General features: G+C 41.8%; 1 protein-coding gene across 5 annotated transcripts in view; it reads left to right on the forward strand.

Annotated features, from left to right (window-relative positions):
- Window positions 1–9,583: 9,583 nt before the first annotated feature.
- The window catches only part of PRKCD (protein kinase C delta), a 68,135-nt gene continuing 52,113 nt past the window's right edge, over window positions 9,584–25,605 (forward strand). For 3 of the 5 annotated variants that reach the window (XM_040568255.1, XM_040568256.1, XM_040568263.1), the window contains exon 1: window positions 9,590–9,723. The gene's annotated coding sequence lies outside the window, so the exon portion shown is untranslated. Of the gene's footprint in view, window positions 9,724–15,684; window positions 15,704–25,605 lie in introns of those variants that run through there. The other 2 variants (XM_040568254.1, XM_040568260.1) reach the window with 2 other exon arrangements.

The following is a 25,605-nucleotide window of genomic DNA, read 5'->3' on the forward strand; positions in this document are numbered from 1 at the left end:
TATGGTTACATGATGACTAAGATGAGCATTTCCCTCCCAGTATTCTAGAAAACAAAATGAAAGCTTGTAATTTAGGTAACTAAAAAAAATGCAAGACAAGTTCACATCACAAAAAAGACATTAAAATACCTGCGTTCATGCTAAACCTTCTACTTCTCTAGTTAACGAAACTTTGTAAAGACAATATAGGTTTTAGCAAGAAGAATCCTACTGTGACAATTCAAGAAAGCATTTTCCATTTCCTTCTACTTACACTGAAGTTATATTTCCCCCCCTCAGTAAAAAGGCAAATTCAATGGTTTTGATGGCACGTCATGTTCATGACTCCCAAATGTCAACATTTACCTGATTATTCTCAGAATGTCATCTGAAGCAGGAACTTCACCTCATCTACCTACAAGCAATGTTTTAGAACATTTGCTTCTAGTCCTGCTATAAACTAGCTGTAGCATGATAAGTTAACAAGAGCAGTATTTAAATAATCCTGCTTTATGAACAACCTGATAAACCTTAACATAGAAATATTATAGGCTATCCAAAACATGTCCATTTATGAAATGTGATCCCACACAATCCAGAAAGGAAATTACTAAACAGCACCATCTTTTTGTAATTTGGTGGTCTTCCCCCTTTCCCCCGCCCCAGTAGATATATGGAGACTAAAGCAGTACATCTGGATTTTGATCTGCACTTCCCCAAAGGACAGATGTAAATATATGGGCTTGTTCCAGAAACACCGCTTTGTTCTTTTTCACAGTGATACTTTTCTACTGTAGAATACATTAATCTACATTTAAACAATATAAGGCATTCAGTCAACCTGAATTTATTCTACTGCTAAGGAAGAAGGCAAAATCATTAACACAGGGAATAAACAATGGTTCTCAAACCCTTGTATAGGTTCAGAACACCAGAACAATTTTCCCCCCCACCTCCTGAAAAGCGTAAGCAGGAAGACACACATTTAACTAGACCAGGAATGACTTCCTTCCTCCCACTTTGGACTTACCTGAAAACAAAGTTTGGACAAACATAAAAGAATCATTACCACCTCCTCCTCCAAATGATTTGTATCACTGGCATGTTCCATATAACTGGCTAATAAAAGCTCCCAGACAGTTCTAAATCTGCAGGTAAAATACAGCCTTTTCTACATTCAAAAGTAAAGAAATGTTAAAATAAGTCTTGCCTTCAAACTTCTTGAATCTTCTGCAGCCAACAGGAGAGTAAAAATAGCTGGAAGTATGGCAGATCTGTCCTTCTAAAAGTTCTGTACTTATCTACAAACAAATCAAATAAACTTTGCTGTAGTGACAGCATGATAAAAACACTAGTTAATATTTGAATACTGAGTGGTTCTTCCATTTACCTTCGTGTCGTGAAAAAACACAGATCTTTATCATGAGAATGACTGATGGTGAACCATATTTCATATCAGACTGGAAAAAAATCTGGGGTGGCTTAGGACACAAAGCCTACTGAAAAAAATCTAAACACATTCAGGGATGTTGTAGATCATAATTAAGAAAAAAATATAAAAACAAAAAAAATAGTTTACAAAAGCAAAAGAGATCCCAGAGCAACTGACCGTGGAACATTTAAGTACACGTACTTTCAGTGGTGTTATCTTTAAACTTGTATAAGGGTCAGGTCAACAACAGCCAGAAGTATGTGTGTGATCCCATAAACACTTTCTAAATGCAGAAAAGCAAGGCCACACCTTAGAATTTAGTAGACACACTTGCATCAAAAAGCAGTAACTCTACAGCCTCTTTTTAACAGAAGAATTGTAACCTCCCAAATTAATTTCGTCAAGAGACGTAACACTATCAAATTACACCAATGGCCCAGTTGCACGTAGATCAGATATGCAACAGAATTTATTCAGGAAACGTCTGGAGCACTGGCCCTAGTGTTTGTGACAATATAACCTATCTCTAGACACATCTGCAAAGTAGCTCTGCTGCAGATAGGCTTTTCATCTTTAATTCTGCTGCTATCAGCCTCAATTTATTTTTATGCACAGTACACTCCTCAGGGAATGAATCAATTTTTTAGCCACTTTCTAAAGATTAAATATGTTGTGTCTTTGCCATTTAAAACCTGTTGAAATGATAATGTCAAACACTATCCTTCACCCCACTACCAGTAGCAGTAAGCAAGCACAAGTAATAGGAGTTTGGTTCACTCATTGTTTGGCATACTCAGTGCAGAACTACTGCTTCCACCAACACTCCTCCACCAGGCAGTGTGGGTAAGAGAAGCCTGCTGACATCTCTCCCTGAATTCGCATGACTCAACGTCTATGCCATGACATTACAAAGCTGTCCACTCTGCTGAGTCTTTCCTGCATGGTTCAACAAAACTGCGACGTGTCTAGGGCAGGTGACTCCAGTCTTCCATTTCACCCGCCTCCTGTGCAAATGCACATCCTATAGTTTCATTACTGATACTTGCTTTCATTTTAAATGTTTACTAGGATTTATCTGCATACTATCTTGTTTCACTGATACTATGCTCAGCTTTTGATAGCAGCACTTGTACCAATAAAAATAAACCCAATTAAACAATTATCACAATACAATAGTTGTCTAAACAGCCTATGCCAGAGTACAGGCAAGTAGAAGGATTAAGAAGGACAGCCTGGAAGAACATGAAAACAAATTTATGATGCATCGTGTTGTTCATTAACAAGGAAAAATACCCAAGCAGAAAAGAATTAGCATTTGAAAATTAAGTGTTAGAAGCACTGGGTGCCAAAAACCAGTGACAAAATTACGATATAAAATTACACAACCAGCTGATGAAATTAGAATTCAGGTACTCCCATATTTTCACACCAGGTTGCAATAGGTCATATTTTTCTTTTTGCAAACAAAAGCCTTGCTCCAGTTACACTGTGGGACTGATCCACGTTATTGTTTGCACAGCCTGATATCATAGCTAATGCATTCTAAGCGGACAAAAAGAGCGAAAAAACACTAACTCCCCGCCGTCTTGCATTTGCGGAAAAATAATCATTCATACCAATAAAAGAAATTTTAATTTATAACTTTTGTCTGACAATCTGAAAATAGCAAGCCCTGGGGGTGGGGTCGTTCAGGTGCTGCAGCTCTTATTCCTGTGCCTTGCCAGCCCTGCTCATTCACTGAAGAAGGAACAGCACAGAGCAGCTCTCTCTGTCCCTGCTGCCCACTACCAGCAACTGTTGAGATGGGGGGGGATGCGTGATGCAAGCAAAGAGCAGACAGGCTCACATGCTCTCCCCTTACAACCTTACCTTGCTGCTACTGTGAGTGACAGATCAACAGTCTGACCAGCAGAACTTTCCTCCTTTTCTAATCCTTCCAAATTCACAACGAACACGATGCAACTCTGATCCATAGAAATAACTAAGTAAAATAGGGTTAACATAAAAACAAAACTTACAAGTATTATCCTAACTTCTCACCATTTAATCAGTTACCACTATTGGCCAGAATTTCCTGAATGTTGGAGCCCTTGATACCTGACACCCCTGAAACATCATCCTTACAGCAAAAAACATATTCAGCAGAATTGTATTCCTTGGTTGGTTGCATGTTAATTCCTCTCAAGTGAGTAGCACAGACATAAGGTAGTTAGTACCAGCTGAAACCATGTGATAGTCTAAATTCATTGACTTGATGGTCTCCAGTTGGTTCTCACTGACTGATGAGTTAACTTCAGCTGCAGACCAAAAAGAACCATAGAATCACAGAACATCCCAAGTTGGAAGGGACCTATAAGGATCATCAAGTCCAACTCCTGGCACCACACAGGTCTACACAAAAATTCAGACCACGTGACTAAGAGCACAGTCCAAACGTTTCTTAAATTCAGACAGGCTCGATGCAGCGACTGCGTCCCTGGGGAGCCTGTTCCAGTGCGTGACCACCCTCTCAGTGAAGAACCTCTTCCTGATGTCCAGCCTAAACTTCCCCTGCCTCAGCTTGACACCATTCCCACAGGTCCTATCACTGATGACTAAAGAGAATAGATCAGCACCTGCCCCTCCTCTTCCCCTCATGAGGAAGCTGTAGACCACAATGAGGTCTCCCCTCAGCCTCCTCTTCTCCAGGCCAAGTGACCTCAGCCTCTCCTCACACGTCTTCCCCTCTAGGCCCTTCACCATCTTCATAGCCCTCCTCTGGACACTCTCCAACAGTTTCACGTTCTTTTTGAACTGTGGTGCCCAGAACTGCACACAGTGCTCGAGGTGAGGCCGCACAGCGCAGAGCAGAGCGGGACAATCACTTCCCTCGACCGACTGGCGGTGCTGTGCTTGGTGCGCCCCAGGATGCGGTTGGCCCTCCTGGCTGCCAGGGCACACTGCTGGCTCATATTCAGCTTGCTGTCAACCACAACCCCCAGATCCCTCTCTGCGGGGCTGCTCTCCAGCGTCTCGTCGCCCAGTCTGTACGTATAGCCAGGGTTGCCCCGTCCCAGGTGCAGGACCCGGCACTTGCTCTTGTTAAACTTCATGTGGTTATTTTTTTTTTCAAGTTCGACCATCTTCTCGACGTTCCGGCAGAGCCGTGACTGACCCCACCATGGCCAACCCTAGGACCGCACTAAACCATCCAATTGGTAGTAGCGACAGGCAGTGTGTACAAAGGGCAGGGACTTAATCAATGCAAGCTTATGACCCACACTTAATGGGAATTCCTCGTTCATGGGGAATAATTGCAATCCCCGATCCCCATCATGAATGGGGTTCAATGGGATGTGGGGGAAGAAAAAACCTGACCAGTACTCCTCCCCTGTCCTGATAGAATTATTTCTATCTATGGTGTCTCTTCTGCACAAACAGGATTTTAATTTCCTGAAGCTTGCACAAACATCAAAAATCAAATGGAACTGTTCAAGAGAGCTTATAAACAAAACAAGAGGTCAGAAAACCATGATTGCATTATTTATTACACACAACAGTTCTTGCTTTAATACTCACTGAAATATAAAATCAAGTAGGAATAGACTGTGGTCAGCAAGAAAATTGCATCAGTACATACACTTCCTTATTCTACCATTCTATTCACTTCACAAAGTAAAGCTATCATAAGGGGGAAGCAGAACCACTTACATTGCTCAAAATCAACGCTGCCAGCGAGTGTGTTGAAACTCAGTGTAAAGGAGTGTCTGCAATAAATACTAAACTCATTTAAAACAAATTCTTCTGAAAAAAATGATTAAGTTACTACTACAGCCTCACATGTTCAAAATGCAGTTATCAGCTCCCTACCATCAGGAAAAGGCAGTGGGGTTGGATATTGATACGATCTTAAGAGATTCTGAGGTTTTTTTTATTTGTAGCCCAAATTTTTCAATTTTTAGGGTAATCCAGATCACATCTGCAAATCTTCTACACAAGCATATGGAATAGATTTTATTTATGAAAGAGGAAAAAAGTGCCCAAGACTTTCATGTAATTACTTTCTCAAACATGTGGGCCTTTAAAAACAAACATTGTAAGAATCAGTAATGCTCTCTAGGCATGAATCTCAGCAAAACCATCAGAAAACTATTTTCTTGCCTCATTTATAAGTGAACCATATTTTAAAAGTGCCTTCAAATAAGTAAAACTGCAGAGTGGTTGGGACATAAAGCTTATCTCAGTTTTAATCTCAAATTCTTAAGATTCACATCTGATAACCAAACCACTCTGCAATAAGTTGCTTATACAAATATTTAGAAATTTACATGCTTGTATCTGGCACCAGAACGCCCCAGGTTCTGGGGCACAAGTCAACTAACATATATCTCATCCTTCAGGAAAAACAAAAAATCATGTTATTTAAGCTCTACTAAGCACAGAAGATTATGCAACTGCAAGTTCTAAAACATAGTAAATTTACATACAGAGATTCTAGCTCCTCCTGTTTGTAGCACCCAACCACAGTGTCTCACCTGACCAACTACAGCTCTGCACAGGCACAGCAACTTGCACAGGAGCAAACCCTTAAGCAGGAAAGACCAACTCAGCTGCAGATCACAAGAAGCAGCACACTGACTAATAAAGAAATTCTTCTTTTGTCAGCATAAGAACTTAAATAATCTGCAAAGTTAAGTTGTAAAAGTTAATTTATATCATTATGGAAAGAATCTTGAAAGTTTCAAGACTTTAGAGAAAAGGAAGGGTAATTCCTGTTTCAATTGGACATCAGTCCAAACATATATGGCAGCCAGCCCTCCACATGATGAAATTCAGTAGCTGTTTTTGTCACTGCTAATCCACAGAGTTTGTGTTCTTGAAGGAGAGAAGTAGGAAAAACTAGAGGAAAAGCATTATACATAAATCAGGTCTTTGACCTTAACCTTGAAGGGAAAAAAAAAAAAAGCTGAATAAATGACTATGCATAATGATCAAAACATTTCAAGAAGAATCTACTCAGTAGACCACAGACCCGTGCAGTGGGTAACGAGTGGAAACCCCCATCACTTTTATATCATCACCAGACTCCTCTTTTCTCACCCCCATCACTACCAGAAAAGGGGAAATGAAAGCAGGCATTTGGTGGTTAAACTTGGAAAAGAGAAACCAATGAACCTCTGTCACAATGTGGAGCTCTGTGAAAAAGCAGCTTACAGTAACTGCCATGATTCTTTTCTGTTCGTCACATCGTAGAATCTGAAGCAATACTTCTGAATAAATAATCATCTTTGCATAAATCACTTATCTACCAATAGAATTAAAATCTGATTTGTTTGCTTGAGGTAATAGACACTGTAGATACTAGTGGTTCAGCTCGCAAAATGTTATTACACGCTTTTAAAAAATGTTTTTTTACTCAAATAGCTCTGAAATCTTCAGGGGACTAGTTCTTACTCTCCACTATGAATTTTATTTACTTTTTGCTGCAGAAAGCTTAATTTCCCACTTTCCTTTTTAATATATGTTCATGAAATTGCTCAGAGTCATATCACCACCTAACTTCACCACGTTACGTGCCAAAAATTAAGTGGCTTCAGGCAAAGCAGGTTTTCCAAATGGGAGAATTCAAAAGAACTCAGCTGCAGGAGGCCCTGCTAGTTAATTTGATAGCACATCTCCTCCACACATTTTTCTGTACAGAAACAGTGCCTTACCATGGGGTTGTGAGTTATTGTGCTATCTATTCAGCTACACGAGAGATGAAATGCAAAGAGAAAAAAGACTCAGGATGATTTAAAACAGTATCTCAAGGCACATTTCAGGACAATGGAACAGAGTAACACCCACATCCCTATCCCTCTTTACATCCCCTTTCCTTTTTTTTTTGTTTAAATGATTTACCTGTTTCTTGCCCTGAAATTTCAATATTTCAATTAAATCCGGCATGCCTTACCATTCACCTAGAAGCTGACATAGAACACCAGTAAATACTGTTCAGCAGTACTGGGTTTTGTCCCCTTTTCAATTATCCTGAGTATGAAATATGTTAATAAAGCCTTCTGAGTTGCATCAGGATCTACTCTGATGAAAGAATTTCCAGCTGTAAGAGTGCTACCATGTATTTTGCACTGCTGAGTTTTAAAAGCAAAATTACACAAAATAATCAGTCAGCAAGAGTTTCTTAGTACCAGGAAATACCTCAAAGTTCTAAAGTCACATTCCTCTACTAGTTGAGCAGATCCTCCATTTTATTTTTTAAAGGCCAAATTTTACATCTTTACTCAGTCCTAATTAACATTTAACCCACTGACTGACTAATCAAAGACAAAAGATACAAATCTCTTTAAGCCTTGCACTTTTCTGACAGGCTGAAACAGGAATGACTATCTGTTTCAGAAACACTTTAGCCAAAGTGATACTCTAAATAATTGAAATGCAACAGTAGTTAACAAATGGCATGCTGCATCATTATACCATAAAGTCACAAACTAAAATGAACTCTCTCTGACCACTTACACTCCCAATGAACAGGACGTTAAACAGAACGCATTTTTTATTTTGCCAAACTTCACTGGAAGTATTGAAATGAGGAAAACCACTTGGCAAAAGTTAGTGTCTCCTTTTCCCCTCTCATTCAAAGTAGTTTTAGTTTTACGAACGTAACATTCATGAGTTGCTCATGCATATAAAGTTCCTCAGATTTCAGCAGCAACACAAGTAATTTTAAATGAGGGTCCTCATGGAATTTATTACAGCGTTATGGTTAATTCAAACAATATTTCATGCCAAAACATGCAAATATTATTTATTATTTGTAAGCTAAAAACAAAACAAAACAAAAAACACAACACTAAAATAGACCTAAGAACAAGTACAAAGTACCACATAGTTTAATTTGCAGCAGAAATAAAAAGCAACCAAAGACTCCTCTGCTCTGCTGCCTTGACCCAACCTGTGATTTTCACTGTACCCACCAGAACTCTCAACTGGCAGTATTTTTGTGTTAAAACTAAACTTTAATTTAAGCTCCCCACATATTAACGCCCCCCCCCCCCCCCCCCCCCCCCCCCCCCAAAAAAAAAAAATATATAAATCAGAAGTCTGAGTTACATACACATCATAGCCTTTCAGATTTGAAATGACACAGAACAGCCGATGAACTTCCAGAGTACCTCTTGAGCATGAAGTGCAACCTTCTGGAAAGAAACTGGACACTGAACCCGTGGGATGTGGGTTTTGGAGATGGCTCCACACACAGCCTCCTAACGGCCAGCTCTAGCACCCTCAGCTGCCAAACACAGCCTGGCACCTGCCTGGACAAACAACAGCAGCTCAGAAAACGTTGGGAGTTTCATCACGGTTTTCAGCTAGATCAGAATGAGCTCATTTAAGATGAAATTGCAAGAGTAATTACACCCAAATTAGTAATATGTTTATCCATATGAGCTAGAAAACGATGACAAAGGTCTGCTTTGGTTCCTTCAGGAGGAAGGCAGCATTTTCTCTCCTATTTATGTTTGTCATGCTCCTGTGCTGTAACCCAAACCCAAACCACCTCATTTTAACGCTCATGAGCTCTATCCCTCAGAACATGAGTCCAAGGATGGCTGGGCCAGGACACCAGTGGCCTGCTAGGGCCTGCAGCCTAAGGCACCCCGCGGTAAAGGCGCTGAGGCAATGCCAGAGCTCACAGACCTAGTGCCTACCCAGCTTTAGCCTTATCATTAAAATGACATTCACGGCTTATGAAACCACCAAAAATTCTTTTAAATAAGAGTCTGGAAGAGGAAGTGGTGTGGCGAGGCGGTGGGGAAGCTTGAACGCCGCTCCCCACAGGGTAGAGGCACACACCAAGCACTCTGCGGCCAAGCTCCAGCTCCTCAGCCCCAGATGTAGCTCCACGTCTCGGCCCAAAATAAATAAAATAAAATCACCTCCTCGCTTCAGCCGTGTCCCAGTGCCCGCAGCACCGGCACGACACCGGGGCCTTTGGCTAAGGGACGCTGTGCTGGGGGAGACCACGAGGGCTGGGGCGTCCCCGGTGCAACGGGACGGAGGGGGCCGGGGCCGGGGCCGGGGACGGGGCTAGGGACGGGGACAGAGCCAGGCAGCGCCACCGTCTCCTCTCTCAGCACCTCCGGGGCGGGGCGGGCAGCAGCGGCGGCCGCAGGTGAGTGCGCGGCCCGCGGCTGCGCCCCGTGGGCGGAGCGCGGGGCGGGGAGCGCCGGGCACGGGCCGTGGCGGCGGGGAGCCGGCGGTCGCTGCCCGCCCGTCTTCATCTCTCGCTCGCTCGCTCCCGGGACGACTTCCGATACTCGGCTCCGGGCAGGCGGGTGAGTACCGGTACCTGCCCCCGCGGGGGGGGCTCTCGCTGCTCGGCGGCTCCTGCCCCGCCCGGCCCGGGGTGAATGAGGAAGCGACGCGGGCTCCGGCTTCCGTGGGGCGCACGGTGGGGAGAAAGACGCCCGGCCCGGCCCGGCCCGGCCCGGCTCGGCTCGGTGCTGCCGTGCTGGGGCGGGCGTGAGGAGCGGCCAGCGGGGCGGGCGCGACGGAGCCGTCTCCGGCCGCGGGCGGGTGCTGGTGCTGCCGTGGGGCTGCCTCCGGAGCGGCGCCTCCATGTTGGGCTCGGGGCCGGGGGCCCAGCCCTGCGCCGCGCCCCTCGGCCGCCCGCACCCCCGCGGTGCTCCGGGACGGGGAGCCCGGGACGGGGCCGCCCCCGCTGCCGCCTTGCCGGGCACCAGCCGGAGCGGGGCAGGGCGGATCCGGGGGCGAGGTCCCGAGCTCCCCGCGGCTGTGTCCCCGGCACAGGCACGGAGTTTGCTCTTGGGACGAGCGTCGGCTTTGATAGCAGCAACTTTTGGGTTGTTTTTTATTTTATTTTATTTTATTTTTCTCCTTCCCCACCCCCGCCCGGCCCCGTGGATGCTCAGTTTCTGTGCAGCAGCGAAGCTGAAGCATACAAGAGGCACGGTCTTTGAAGCGGGCAGTTTCCAGCTGACCGGTGACAGACAATGAGGGAGCAGGAACGCCGCTCCTTGGGCGTGCATGCCGGGCGTGCATCTCTTAAAAACCCACTTTCAGTTCATCACTAGGGAATTCCCCGTTTGCGTTAGGGGATGAGCTGCTAAACCAATGGGGTTATGACACCGGGTGGTTTCGTCTGACACCTGTTTGCTCGGGGGCTGTTGTACCCCTTCACCTCCGTGTTATTTGTCCAGGTAGCGCAGGGTGGTGAGGCGGCCGGGGGTGCTGTGCCCAACAGCCGTCCCTTGGCAGCTGGAGGCCTCGGGGGACAGAGCCAGACCTGCAGAGAAGGCAGGTGTGGGGGAGTCAGTGCCAGCGCTCTTCTTGATTTTGAAGATTACTTTAGAGCCTGAGTTACAACCCTTAAACATCTCACCGAATAGTCCATGTCAAAATTCTGCATGCTTGCATGTGCCCAGCTTTTGTCAACTCTTCTTTGCGCCTTGACCTCGTATGGTCATTAGTCTCGTAACTATATAATAAGCCAGGAAATAACCTGTCCCAGTTTTCCATCCGTAAGATAACGCCATGCAGCATTGTATTGATCAAATAGGAAGCTGTAACAAATATAACCATTATGGGTTTCTGAACAAAAGACTGCAAAGTGCTTCTTATCTCATTAAGCAATAACTCATAAGCATCATTTAAAAAAAAAAAAGTATACACAGCATTTCCTATTTATTTTAGTTCCTGAAAATGGTGGTTTTAAAAAATTCAAAATTACAGTGGATATTTAATCTTTGGACTGACAGATTTTCAGTTATCCCAGGATGCTGCTGTGGGAATTCTGGGGAAAAAAGCAAACATAAGAGACTGCAACACGTAAATTTACATTGTGGGTTTGTTGTTTTTTTTCCTTTTATCCTGGGTTTCAAGATAAAAATCTGTTTTTAAAATACAGCTATGTGCTTTAGTTTAAGAAATGTTTAAATATTGTCATTTTCAGTTTTGATCTTTATAGTTTTAGGATTTTTTTCTGATCTTTTCAGTTATCTCTTTGTAAAATTGGCTATAGCAAACCTCTAAAGACGTATGATTATCAGAGTAGCATGCATAATATTTGAAACTAACAATTTAAAAAGTAAAACACATAAGCAGGTATTTCACTAGGCGTTATTTGTATGCTTTTATATAATTCTAAACATAAAAGAATTACAAGTTATCAATACTTTGAAATTTTCATCTTACATCTAGGAATATGGATTTAAGTATGTAGGAATTGCTGCCACTCAGTGGCTGATACAGAAGTATAGGAAACTCTTCTCACTTATGTAGCTGTGATGTATGTGCAGTTATTGAGTACAACATAAGGTAATTCTGTTCCATGAATCCATGTGAGATATCTGATCAGGAGGATGCTGGTATTGTTCTGAACTGTTCTCAAACTCTTTTCTGTTTTGTATTTCATAAGTTGTGACCCTTCTGTGTAGATAAGTCTAATGAGAGAGGGGTTACAATTTTCTTATTGAATGAAATAGTGAAATAGCATTATATAATAAATCAAAAAAAATGACCACACAGCTAGTTGAAAAGATACTGTGTAAAGAAGGAATTCTTTTAAATCTATTTCTGAACCGTAGAAAACATAAGTTTTGTAGCTACTTTTGTTAAAGAGAAACTTTTAGAAGAGTCTTTCAAAGAAAACTTGGCCTGATGCTTTATAGATTAAGGAAACATCAATAGAACCTGGAAAGATGACATCTTTTATTGAAATAACAGCTTTTCTCAGGAAAGTGTACAAGCTTTCAGGCCTCCGAGTCTATTTTGTCTAAAAGCTGCAGTCATTAAAGTTAATCTCAAATTGAGTACTTTAGGACCTAATCGTTAAAGTTAACCATCAATCCTGGTTTCCATCTGAAGGCCTTCCATGCCTTCCTCTCTGTGCTTGTTCCTCTGCCCCATGGCTGTGTTGCCCGTCTGTAGCTGGCTCTCAGCTCTGGCTGCTGCTCCTGGAAAGAGGAGCCCCTACAGCACCCCTCGATCTGCAGCTGCACTGCGAGCGGAGCTGGGACTGCAGCGCTGAACTTCAGTCCACCGAATATCAGTAGCATCTGCAGTGAAGCTGCAGTGGCACAAGCCGCAGTGTGGACTGTGCCATGTAAATGTTTTCCAGGTGTTAGCCAGCACTGAGGTATGTGCCTGTATAGGGTTCATTGACATAGGTATTTAAGTTCCCTAAAGCTAACTCAGATGTGTCTGTGCATGCTGCAATCAAAATGCACAAAGTATCTATAGTCTGCCATCCCCTTCATTAAATATATGAAGTACATATTTAACCTACCATAAAAAGAATGGAGGAAGAAAGGAATAGGGCAGAGTTTGAAATGTTTATTGCAGATGAGTCAGAGCTGAATGTGAAAGATGACAAGTGATTTACCAGTGGAGTCTGGGGGTTGGCTGACTTCATTAGGAACCAAATCCCTCCGTTAATCATCCACTGCTGAGAAAAGTAATGGGATTTTTATTCTGGAGTTGTCCTTGCGTTAAATGCAGCATCTCCATTCTGGTTGTCAGGTTCTGGCCAAGAGGCATCTAATAAACACCAAATTCATTTGTGTTCTAGCAGTTGTTTTAAATGTTTTCCATACTCTGTGAGAAAACTTCTCAGCTTTCTCTGAATCTTCCTTTACCTGAACGATCTGAGTACAGAATTTTATTTGTAGAGCTCTACGTGGAGCCAGAGGGATGAGCAGGAACAGGGAAAGGGGGAAAACTGTCTGTCCTGTGCCCATTCACAGGTCTCTGGGCAGCACAGGAAAATTAATCACTCCACATCCGCTTGGCTGTGCTTTGCAAAGATACAATTAACAGAGATGAGCCTGGGAGAGCTCTTTACAGCCTTGGTAAAGTAATGCTGAAATGGCTTGTGTTATGTTCTCATTTAAAAAGCAGTTATTTTTAACTGTAAGAGTTTTTGTGCTTTATTACAGAGGCATTACCACTCCAGACAGAATTGAGTTACTCTATTAACTTTTCATGGTATTCTTTGAGTAATCTTGCAGAAGTGCTCTGTAGGAAGCAGTGTGCTGTCTCTAGCTCTACAGGGCCATCTAGATTATACGCGCTGCCTTTATGACTAGAAACTGCGCCGGTGTTCTGCTGCTGTTACCGGTCACCGGTAAGGGTTAAGAAATGAGAGATCTGGCACAGGGACATCACAGATCTGTCCTTGGCAAGAGTGGTGCAAAATGTATTTCTGGTCCATCTAGACCAGACTCTGCTACTAGAAGTATCACTGACAAGGAGAATGGAAATACAATGTGTATAGCTGCATGTTTCTGATTGTTTTCCTTTTTTTTTATGATAATGTATGTAAAGGAAGCATTGTGTCTACCTTTTAGTGACAGAAAGGTGCCCTGCCATCCATGCAGTAAGTCATGTTTTGAACCTATTAAAATAGCTGTTGCTGTTTTCTGATTGATAATAGATTTGACTGTTTCTGTCTCGAATGTAGAAGTGAAGTGGGGCAGATGTATATCCATAGCTCTGAAGCAAAGAGGCAGGCCATAAAATTTTTAAAGATATTTTTCCAGCTAAAAAAGTGCATAAAACTGCAGAATACACCTTATGGTATCCTCTTACTGCAGTTAATGTTTTTGCTGGTAATTTCTTTGCCATTGAGTGTAATGCTCTATCAGGAAAAGTTTATTTAAAGATATTCAAGTGCAGTTGGTATTCATCTGATAATACTCGTGATCCATAAATTCTTGGAGTGACTGTTTCAGATAACTTCATAAAACTGATGCACATTAGGTTTTTAAGCCTTGCACGATGTTTGTCAGACTTCTAAGGGAGGAGGATGTGTGCTTACCATCTCCTGCCTTTTGATGAGCCATATATTAGATTTATATAAAAAATAAAAAGCAGCACCTCTCTGTATGCCCCAGAACGGGATTATTTTGAATTCCTGGGTGCTACCCACCTGTGAGAACAGAACAGATATGCAACATATATTCCTGTCATGCTGTTCCTAATATGTTTTCTTAGAGCTGTGAGCGATATCTGGTCTTGTGTGGTTGAAAAGTAACCAAGCAGTGTCACTTTTACCCTTTGATAGCGAGAGAGGACTTGGGATAGCCTCTGGGAGCATAGGTGATAGGTCAGTATTGCACTAGGCATTGTGTGTTTCTGTGGCAAAGAGACCCTACTATAACAACTCTTCCCAAACCACTTAGGAAGCGTGCCACTCTTTTCTGAGAAGTACAATGTGGGCTGAAGTCCTTCCAGCTTCACTGGGCTCAGAGGAATTGCCTGAATTGTCTGAAATAGTATTCTGTTTCGCATCTCCCAAATGGCTGCAAACCTCTAAATTGGGTTGTATATTTGTGCATAAGTGTCCCTGATTTCTGTTGTGTTCAGTCTTCTTCAGTTTCATAAATGATATAAGTGTTAATGGGCTTGGTTTAATTCCACCTACCTGCTATAAGTATGGGGTATCTTGAAACATACACAGTAAATCTAAACCTCAGCCCCAGCTTTGTTCCCCACCCCTGCGCCATCAAGTCATATGTGCTACTGATTCGGAGCTGAAAGCCTAGACCTGTGTTGGATTAGCCTTGCTTTTTGCTCTATGTCAGTTTTGTAAAGATGAGATGACCAAGAGAGAAAATTGCATGTTTTTTAGCACTTAAGTGTCAAGTTACCTTCTGAGCATTTGAAAATCTTTTTTTTTTTTTCCCCCATCAATGCCTGTTTATTAGATCTGAAAACACAAACAAGGATTTTAGTAGTTCCTTATCAGATTCTCTGGTTTCTCTTGGAAGAGCAGTTTAAGCTTTGACGTAGTTTTTCTGTCTAAGGAGTTCATGAAATCTGTGTTTAGTCAGTACTTCTTTACACTAATTTACTTCAGTGCATCTGGTGTTTGAATATTAAATATCAGACAAGAGAAGAAGTGTTCTTGGTTGTGATATCAGGCTTGTCTTCCAGATAATAAAGTGGTGGTTTTAGGTAGTTTTTGTTTGTTTTGTTTCATTTTGTTTTTGGTTTTTTTTGAAGATTGAGATGCTTTAAGATGTAGGTAGATACTTGAAAAAGTGATCTGAAATGCCTCACGGACAAGCTCAGTGTTCAGCTTGGCTCCCTCAGGCTGCCTTTTTCTGGGAAATTCCCCAATGAGTACAAAGGCAGTGTAGTTAAGCTATTGCTAACGCATCGTTCAGTAGCTTGTGTGAGCTATGCTTTTCTAACAGGAAGCTGTATTTGATTCTTTTTTTGAATGAGGGAGGAATCCTATATTTCTTTCTTAAAAGAAAATTCTTCTGAAAAAGCCCTCTGCACAAAAATTTGGTAAGAATTTAGAAAATATGGTCCAAGCAGTTGCTAGTAGAACCCATTTCATGCATTTTAAACTTCTATTATGAAGAGAAATTAAGATGAACGGGCACAGTGCAATAACTTTGAAAGATGGTCATGTTTGTCACGTGACGCTGACTGCACTGTAGATTTTATCTCAATTTTTCTTTTTGTTTGTTTTGTAATGCCTCTGGATGACTTTGCGTTTTGCTGGCACGACTAAGTAACCAGAGTAAGGAGTATTTTGTACCTTACTGATTTTGTAAGTGCCTGTTGAACTGCAGAACTCAGTATTTCTCTTGCTAAAGACCAGTTGTTTGTCAGAGTACATTCCTGGAAAACTCTTGTGAAAGTAAGGTTTATTCTTGCTTATTTTTAAAATTGTGTTTAACGTACATGCCTGTAAGAGAGCACAGATGGTTGTCTTGTATCAAGAAGGTGCTGCCAGGATTTTTGGTGTTGATAATTAACTGTTCCATTTATAGATTAAATAAATAAATAATCTTGCAGTAGGATCTGGAACCCTCTATTGTACAAGTATCTCTGCATGTGAAGGAGTAAATTTATTATAGATGCTATTATAGATGCTTTCAATACTGATAAACATCTTCCCCCCCCCATCCTTTTTTTTTTTTTTTGAATAGCACCACTCAGCGAGCAGAAGGAGCAGTCCGATAATTGTTTCTCACGTCCAGTGTACTGGTCCATGAATGCAGCATTTTTGCTGAGCTGTGAATTGCTCAACAGCTGTTTTCTCGTGTATCCGTTGGCCAATGACTTTGGCCTTCAGTGAACTCAAGTGTTCTTACTAATGAGTCGGGAATGCTGCAGTGCCCGTGGATGCTGATTGCCAAATATCCACGGCAGATTTGTCTGTCAGGAAGCTGTGAGAACCCTCTCATATTACATTTGCTTATGTTCCTCGATAACCTACAATTTCTGTTTGACAAGCATATCGTGGCTAATGTAAGCAGCAGTGTCCCAGGGACAGGAGCTTCTTAACATGGACCTAAACTCTAGGTAGGTACTACTAGAGTTACAGTTAATTCAGTTGTGCCTTGATATGTATACAGTGAGCCACTGGCACTTGGACGTGTCTTCTGTTCTCTCAGCCAAAAAGGAGACTCCAGCATCCCCAATTGCCTAGTTACTTCAAAGCTAGCACAAGGGTGAGGGGAGGACAGATAAACACCAAGGGATCAGTAGGCAGCACTTGTGTCCTGCCTGGAAAAAGCCTGTTGGACAGCTAGGGAGCAGGGAGATGCAGCTCGAAGCAACATGACAGCCTTCCCCTGTGAAAGAAGCACCTCCTGCCGTGCATGACCAGTGAACGTGCTGAGACCAAACCCTGCACAGACACCAGTGTTCACAGTGCTTCCTGGAGGTCTGCCATTTTATAGGAAGTTAACTACAGGCTACTCCCTGTCTTCTCCCCAGCAGCAGAAGAGAAATTTCATGGGGTAATATTGATAGATTTTTTTTTTCCTGGTAGATTTTTTTTTCTACAGGCCTTTTTGAAGAAAGGTGTGATTTGGACCAAAGGATTTATACATCTTCCTGTTAATCCCTATGGGGCTTGCATTAGGCCCGTAGTCATTTTTTTTTTCGTTCCTCCAGTTCCCTTAGGCCCTTACAGTAAGGGAATCTGCAATCAATTTGTAGCTCTCAGCACATCCATAATTGCAGAGTAGCTGTTCGGTTAGCAAGACTTGCTTCATTGCACTTGAGAAAAGTATGGAAGGTTCTCTGGAAATCTGGTTGTCCCCGTTTATCGGGTCTCATTTGAACAGAGGTTGCTTTCTTCTCCAGGAAGTCAGGGCATGCCTGCATCAGGCGGGTTGGCTGGCCAGTCTCGGCTATGACTGCTGACTTCTGTGGTGGTGCCATGACAGCCTCGGCGCAGGTTCACCAGAAGGCATGGCTGCAGGATGGTTTGTCTCACTTTAAGGTCTGTTTCACATGCAATTATACTGCTGTCATTGCATCTGACATGCATGCCTTCGCATGCAAATATCTCATTACACTATTGCTAGCCTCGTTAAGTACTTTAGCTAAAATAAGCACATACACCAAAAGTTAGAACGAGTTTTATTTAGAGTGGATGGTAGCGCTCTGTGGCAGCTTAGAGACCATCCTGTTTTTTTCAACAAGCTTTTCCAGATTACTCTACAAGTTGAAAGGTCAAGTTACTGGATCTGCACCACCAACTTGCCACACCACAGGTCCCCGTGCACCTGCTGAAGCCATCCATTGAAGGGGAAATTGGGGCTGCTGCTCATGGGGAGCGGGAATGCCGAAGCTGCCGTTTGGGCACAGAGGTTAGCGGGTTGCTGCAGCAAGGCAGGAGCAGCAGTGTGAGGGTACCGACAGAGCTGGCTGCAGCAGGAGCAGTGCTGCGCAGAGCCCACAGGGCTGCGGGGCTGCCTGGTGCCACCCGCCCTCCTCGGGCCTCGTGTGTCACAGAGGTGCTGTTGGCCCACTTGCTTCAGCCTTGCAAACTCCAGCTCCTTCCCAAGACCTCTGTAATACAGCCTAAGTGCCTGCCTGCTGGGGCAGGGAGAGGAAGTCTCGCTGCTGTTTTCTGTTTCAGTTTAATTTGCAAGTTCTCTATTTTCTAGCAGTGCTGCTAAGAGTTTCAAGGCAACCCCAGGAGTTTAATGTAGTCCATACTGGTATCTGTCATACTGGTTTTCTGACCTATTTTGGGGTATTGCAATTTGGAATTAATGTTACTTTCCTTTTCCAGTGGGTGGCAGTTGAGGCAAAGAGAAATGTTTATTTGCTTGGAAGTTTATATAGATATGTATTTAAGGAATGGGAAGCAAAGCCAAAACAGGCCAGCCCTTTATGGCTGACTGGTCTCTCCTTATGTCAGTTCTTTCCTTTATTATCGCACCTCCTAGCTGGGGAGAAGGACAAATCAAAGGAGCTCTTGTGACCAAAATCCGCTTTTAGTTTCAGTCTCCTGTGTGTGTGTTGTTCTGTTGCTTGTTTCCTTCTTCTCTTACTGCTTAATAACAGTGAGCCCAATCTTTCCGTCATTAGAGCTTTGCCTTATGTAAACCTAATTTCAAAACTTCGAAACAGGGAGCTGCTAACTTTTTGCAGCAGTGTTCAGCCTCTGAGATCCATAGTTTGATGTGGAATGCCATATGTAGTAGCACTCATTGCCATTTTTCTCTGAACTCAAGCCAGAAGAAAAATCTAAATCACATTACAGTAAGTGTTTTTAGTGTTTCAAAAGCTGACGACAATATAACAGCCTCAGCAATGCTGACTTTATATGGTTTTTCTTCTGACCAGATGCTCTGAGGCATTTCGTGTCCTGCATTACATTGCCTTTGTCACTAGAGTGCTTGGTACATTTGAAATGGTTTGTGAAGAAAGGAGCTTTGTGGGTTTTTATCAAAGGTTCCTGTGTGGATTTTCAACATACTCCCAGCCAGCAGCCAGGAATGTCCTTTCTCCTTCAAAAGCAAATCTTGACAAGAAGTCTACAATACCGATTCTTACAAATTGATTATATATAAAACCCCTAAACTCTATTTCCTTGAGGGGCAAAATTGTGACGGAAAAGTATTTTCACACGTGTTTCTTGTACAGTTAGCATATACCTTATTTACAGCCAAGTTTCAAGCATGTTATTAAAATAGCATACTAGATTCCAAGTGCTGCGTAACTAAAGTACAGAGTAGTGCATTTAGTGAATATAAAATTATCAATGAAATATAAATGAAGTGTATATTTATGGAGATATTAATATATGCTCTCATCTGTAAACTACTTGATTTCTAAAAGTAGTGGAGATTAGGTTAAATCTGTTTTTAAAAATGTAAGAATATGTATATCAGTGCTGAAACCAAAAGTCAGGTTGAGAATTGTTGTTGGGTGATAAGGCATAATTTGACTTACTTTAAGAAGAGCTAAATTTCTTTTTTTTTTTCCAAGCCATTCCAAGCCAGTGATAGGGCTTTTCCACTACTTTCCTGTGCTTTACATTTTGGGTAAATACTTAATGCTGCATCAAAAGCAGAAGATGCCTTTTATTTTTTTTCTTTTTTTTTTTTCCTAGGGATGAACCAGTGGTTTATCTTCTATAATATGTGATTATAGCTAACTTAACAATTAATCCCCATCTTCTCCCTGAAGAAAATGAGGCCTTATATAGTTAATTAATGTACCCAGGCCAAAATAGATCTAGTTAAATTGGATAACATTGTTATCAATTCATTCCAACAGCTTTGCCAAATCCAAATGGAGTCAGCTTATCACAGCTAAGCCTTGTCTAAGCTTATGTGACACTCCACTTAAAGTCAGTTTTTACATTGATGCAGTCAAATACAAAAGCTTCTGCAAACAGAGTCATTATAAACACTTACAGTGATTATCCACCTAAGTGGATACAAATTCTTCTGCTGCTGCTGTTAGAGCAAAGTTCAGCCTGACTGGTAGATGAAACTTGTAAAATGATTTCAGATTCTTATCCCTTCTGGTCACATGAAATAAATGATGAGAAATTAATTGCCAGAGCAGCAATGAGTTGAGTTTCATCTGGTTGACAGCAAAACTCTGATTTTACTTATCAGCAGTACTCTTTGGTTGTAATGGCTTAAAATGGAAATCTTTTTTTATGCTGAAAATACTCTGAAAGCCATGACATAGTATGTATTCAGTTTTGTCAAAGGGACACAGTCAAACAGAAAATTGTTTTTTTTTTCCCTTTTTTGTTACAAGACTGCGAAAACATCTGTGGTGACTGTAATGTTCGTCAGTCACTAGAAACAAAAATCACTTATTTTCAGTTCCTTCAATTTATTTAGCTGTCAATTATTTGATTGCCATTTGCTGAAAAAATATAGTGTACACTAAATTCTTTTGAAAGGTTTTGATGCATGCACGTGTGCACATGCAGTGATGGCATACTTGAATTCTAGAGGGTGATTTGTTTATTGCTTTTTGTTTGTTTGTTTTGTTTTGTTTTTTTTACTGTCTTGACACCTATGTCCAATTGACAAACAAATCTTATTTTAGGGGCTAGGGAAAGATATGTGCATTATTTCTAGTCCAGATTAAAAAAAAAAATCTATACTAGTATTATGGTTTAGATCTTTTTTTCCCTATAAGTTTGATTTCCTTCCTACTTCTGGTACTGCTTTCCAGTGTGAAAGTTGATCCTAGTACTAGAAAAATTTTTGAGGGAGCCTCAACAGAGGGATGTTTTGTTTGTTTGCTTTACGCAAACCGTGAGGGTTGTACAGCTCTGTTTTAAATTAACAGCTCCCCAAGCTAGGTTGCACGCTTAACGCTTTTCAGACACTGTCATGAGGCAGTAGTACAAGCATTCAAATACTTCAAAGGAAAGACAGCCATATCTAGAGTTTTATCTTAAAAACATAAAAAAGGCTGTCAGACTCATGTAATTGAGAATGTTTGCCATAGGCAAGGTGTCCCAGACAGACCGAAATGGAAGAACATATGCTCATGCTGCTGCGTTTAGTTTTACGTTAGTTACCAAGGGATCCCTATTGCCTAATAAGTAAAAGTTACAGGAAACTTCAGAACATGCCTGTTTGCGTCTCTGTGCTTGGGTATTACTTCTCTGGTCCTTCAGCCCTTGTTTGGAGTTCTAGACTGCAGTAAGTAAATGAATAAGCATGTACTTAGGGTCTTCTGATCAGACACTTACTTTGGAAAGTCTGCTTAATGTCACTTAAGGATTGCTTAACCATTGAATCTCCCAAAGTAACTTGTTAGGAAATTTTGCAAAGCTACAAAAAGCAAAAACATATACTTTGCAGTACATCAGTCTCTATATGTTTGAAGTTGTTTAAAGCCTGTGAAAAAATATGGTAGCACAGCTTCATCTAATGCGTGTGCTCAATGCATGAAACAACTGGGGGCAGTGACTGGAGCTGGATGTGGGATTCTCAAGAGATATTACAGAAAGACTACTGTGCTGGATAGCAGAGTTGTTCTGCTTCTTCATGACCCCCTAACGTGCTGTGTTGTTGGGGTAAATTGCTTGCTGGTTGCTTGCTCAGAAAACTGTGGGTAATGCATTGTGTTTTCTTCCACTGGTCGCTTGTCTTACCTATCGCAGTAGCCTGAATGCAGGAACCTGTTTGGAGGACCTCACTGTAGGATGTCATCTGCTGCCAGCCCCATCTCTCACAGGGCAAGTGCTGAGCCGTCTGCCTGGCTTATTTCCTCTCATCCAGTGTCACAGGACTGGCAGCGCTGAGCTCGGCCGTGTACGCTGCGAAGCAATCCCCAGTTCTGAGCCCCTCTCTGTTGGAAACAGGAGAAATCTGCGGGTAATTGATGACATACAATATTGCATCAAGGCTGGAACAAAGATGAGGTCAATGTTTCTGCCAGCATCCTGTGGGAAAAGCAAATAGTCTCAAGACATTGTGGGTTTTCTTGTACATTCTTTAGGGCTTTACGGTGTATTATAAAGTTTCTAAGATTGTTTTTCCTTTAAGTTAGACTTTACAGCAAGAATTCACATCCTGTATGCCAATACAGGTGGGTTAATAAGATGGGGAGGGAACGAGAGGCGCAACTGAGAAAGAGGGTTTTGCCATCTTGGAAAAGAAGCTGGAGAAGCTTTTTTAGTTCGTTTCATCTTTCTATAGATGCCAGTGAGACTCACTTGGTGTTGCTTTGAGCCCTGTTCTGGTGCTGACTGCTTCTCTCAGATGGGAATGACTGCAGAAAACCAGAATAGCAGCATCCCATCTGCTACATATTTACCTGAGATTGTGTTTGGCTGAGCTTGCAAATCTTCACACTCAACTAAACAGTCTTTATTTTTTGAATCTACTGAATGCTTGACCTGATAAACTGCAAGAAAGGTCTGCTGTATTTATCAATGAGCAGAACCCTTTCCTTTTGGAGAGGGGACATGGTAACATGAGATGTGGAAACTATGGGATGTCTCTGTTGTGTGTTTGGTGCAGCCACAAGCTGGAGTCACAAGTTGGACATGGACGAAAGAATGCGAGATGTGAGCCTGTCCTCTCAGTCCCTGAGTCTTTGTGTGGCATGCAAGGACTTCAGCTGGGGCAGGGCTTTTTCTTCAACATTTCTGAGCGCTCCCATGTTCTGTAGAACTAGCACTCATGTAATTTGTGTTCAGCTCGAGTTGGGGAGATGGAGGGGGTTGGCTAAAGAACCTTTGTACCATGTGCCCATTAGTTGTCTCTCCCCACAAAGTCAAACAGTAGATTTTTTTTTCTTTGTTGTTTTTTCTTCTTTGCAAATGTATGGTGCCCTATGACATCAGGTGCATATGACATTCATAATTAACCTGTGGTGAAAATGTTCATTCTTATACCAGAGTGATGATAACAGCTACAGGTGAGCAATTACGTTCCTAGCCAGCAATATATTTAGATGGAGTAGGCTGGTTGCTTCTGTCCCTTTTATGTGGGCTCTGTAAGCCAGAGGCTAGTTGGCTTTGACCGTTCATTTGAAAAATGCATTTCTAAGCTAGCTACCAAATCACTGATGCGTTGAAGATGTCAAAGTTCTGACCTGGCCTTCTGGAGCACACCATGGGCACTGTGGGCAGGCTCTGTGTTTTCAGGTGCTCCTACATCATAAAAAATAAAAATAAAAAAATGCATGAGTTTTGACTTTGAAAGAGTTTTTAGGATGTTTGGCTGTGTGTTCCAAGTATGCAAATCCAAATGCTGTGTTCTTTATAGGTCAGCAGAGGGGACCAAACGGGCAGCAGTGATGAGGCTGGCATGGTGCTCGGGGGATGTTGTAGCAGTGTACGGGGCTTGCAGCTGCACCAGTGAGAGATGTCAAGGGGTCCAGGGGGGTGGCAGATGAACCTCATCCTTTTAGTTATGTCCAGCACCAACAGTGCTAGAAGTGGCCCAGCAGGGAAAGCAAAACACTGTTTTACTTCATGGCCCATGCAAAAGCCAGAAACCTCTGCACTTTGCCTGCAGGCTTTTTCTATCGCAAAAATGACCAAGTTTATCTAATGCTGTTGGACTGCAGTTTGCCTACGCATACTCAAGTACCGTACAGCCCAGCATATCAGGAAGGAGTTAGATAGTGACTTGAATTACTTGGGTTCACCAGTTTTTGAACAATATTTGAGGAAAAATAGATTGAAAGCAGTTAAACCAGTTTTTATGTTGCACCAGATGTGAACACTAAGATCCCAGTATGGTCAGAATTTAGCTGGCATAATAGCACTATCATTGACATTGAACATAAAGGTTTATTTATGCCTTCCTTCATGCTGTAAGCTTGTGGTTCAGCAATGGAGGTAGATTCCCAGGCTTTAGCCAAACAGCCTATTTGATTTAAGTGTCAATGAGGGCAAGCATTTTCTCTTGTTGCAAGTGTTTGGACCTAGTAGCATTGTACCTGTTGGGGGACACTTGTCAAGAAAGAAGAAAAAACAAACAAAATTACTTTGTTATTAAAGTTGATGAGTTCAAAACATAATTTTGATACTGCTTTAAGCATGAGAGGAATTAGAGACCTCAAATTTTGTACTTTTTCCAAACTGATTTTCACATGACCTTCTGGTGATATTAATTTTAATAGGTCATATTTCACAGAATTCTTTCAAACTCTCCTTTCATTTTTCATTTTGTATTCCTATGACCCATTTTCTTATCCTATGCCTTTTAGTCCTGTGCTTTGCCGAAGATCCAGCTGCTGTTCAGTATTTTTGTCTCTAAATGACATTTTTTACAGAGAAGGTTTGCAGTGAAACCTGTAAATCAAGAAACTCCCCAAAACTTTGTTTTTCTGTCATTCACCTTGCTCTTTTCTTTGCCCTGTGGTTTCTGTGATACATAGTAGCGTAATTTCTGTGATTAAATAGTATGTAAGTAGCAAACAGTCGAAAGCTTTTCTGGGTTACTTTTATTTTCTCTGATATTTTTTTCCTTCCACAGACTCATGGCAATTCATGCGAGTTCCTAGGAAACTTTACTTTTCCACAGAGAGTTCATTATTAAAACAAATAACCAATGCCAGCAGACATGCAGGATGCAGTATACTGCAATTTAATGAATATTTGAGATCAGTCGTTAAGTTATCTTTCTGTACCCTTAATTTGCTATAGGGAAACTGCTGGCTTTACAGGTGTCCAAATTTTGGAGAAAACCCAAATTAATGGTCTCAGAAAATGTGTATGACCTTAGTATCTAATTTATTCAGCAGTGGATGATAAAACTCTGGAGGAAAAATGTGATGTGATTAAAAAGGTGCATTTTGCCCAGAACAAAGTCTCTCAAGGCAGCCTGAAGAGATGAGGATGTTTGGGTGTTTTCCCACTTCTTTTTTCTTCTTTCTTCTGAATTGATCTGTTGTGTGTTACTGTAAGGTCCCCTGCAGTTTGCAATCTGATGTTTCCAGGATCTGTCACAATAATTAGTTTGCTTGTATGAATCTCTTCAAAGAAGAAATTTTTATTTTCTTTTAATTGCTGAAGTTATGTATTAACCTTTCCAGTGGGTGTATTTTCATCAGCTAGCAATGCAGGCAATAGCACAGTGAGCTGATATGCAGAAGTAGCTTATAGTTTGAGGCTTTTTCCTTTACAGAAAAAAGGAAAATGCTTTGTATAATCAACAGAGCTCTGGATACTTGGTGTGAAATATGGAGCAACTACGTTGCGATCAAACAAGTCTGCAAGTGCGTACTGTTCCCTGCCTTGAATTTGTGGCAGCTCCTGATAGTTTTTAGTGAAATACTTTAGAAGAACTGGTACAACATTAGTGTCAGGTGTAAGGGTATACAAATAAACTAATGTATTTCTATAAAACGCCACCTTTCAAAACCTCTCGGGGTATGGAAGTTTTGGTTCTTTCACAGTGGCTGTTTTGTCCTTCTTAGTTAGATTTTCCTGTGCTTGAAAG

The sequence above is a fragment of the Cygnus olor genome, chromosome 10, assembly GCF_009769625.2.
Source record: "Cygnus olor isolate bCygOlo1 chromosome 10, bCygOlo1.pri.v2, whole genome shotgun sequence".
Lineage (NCBI taxonomy): Eukaryota > Metazoa > Chordata > Aves > Anseriformes > Anatidae > Cygnus > Cygnus olor.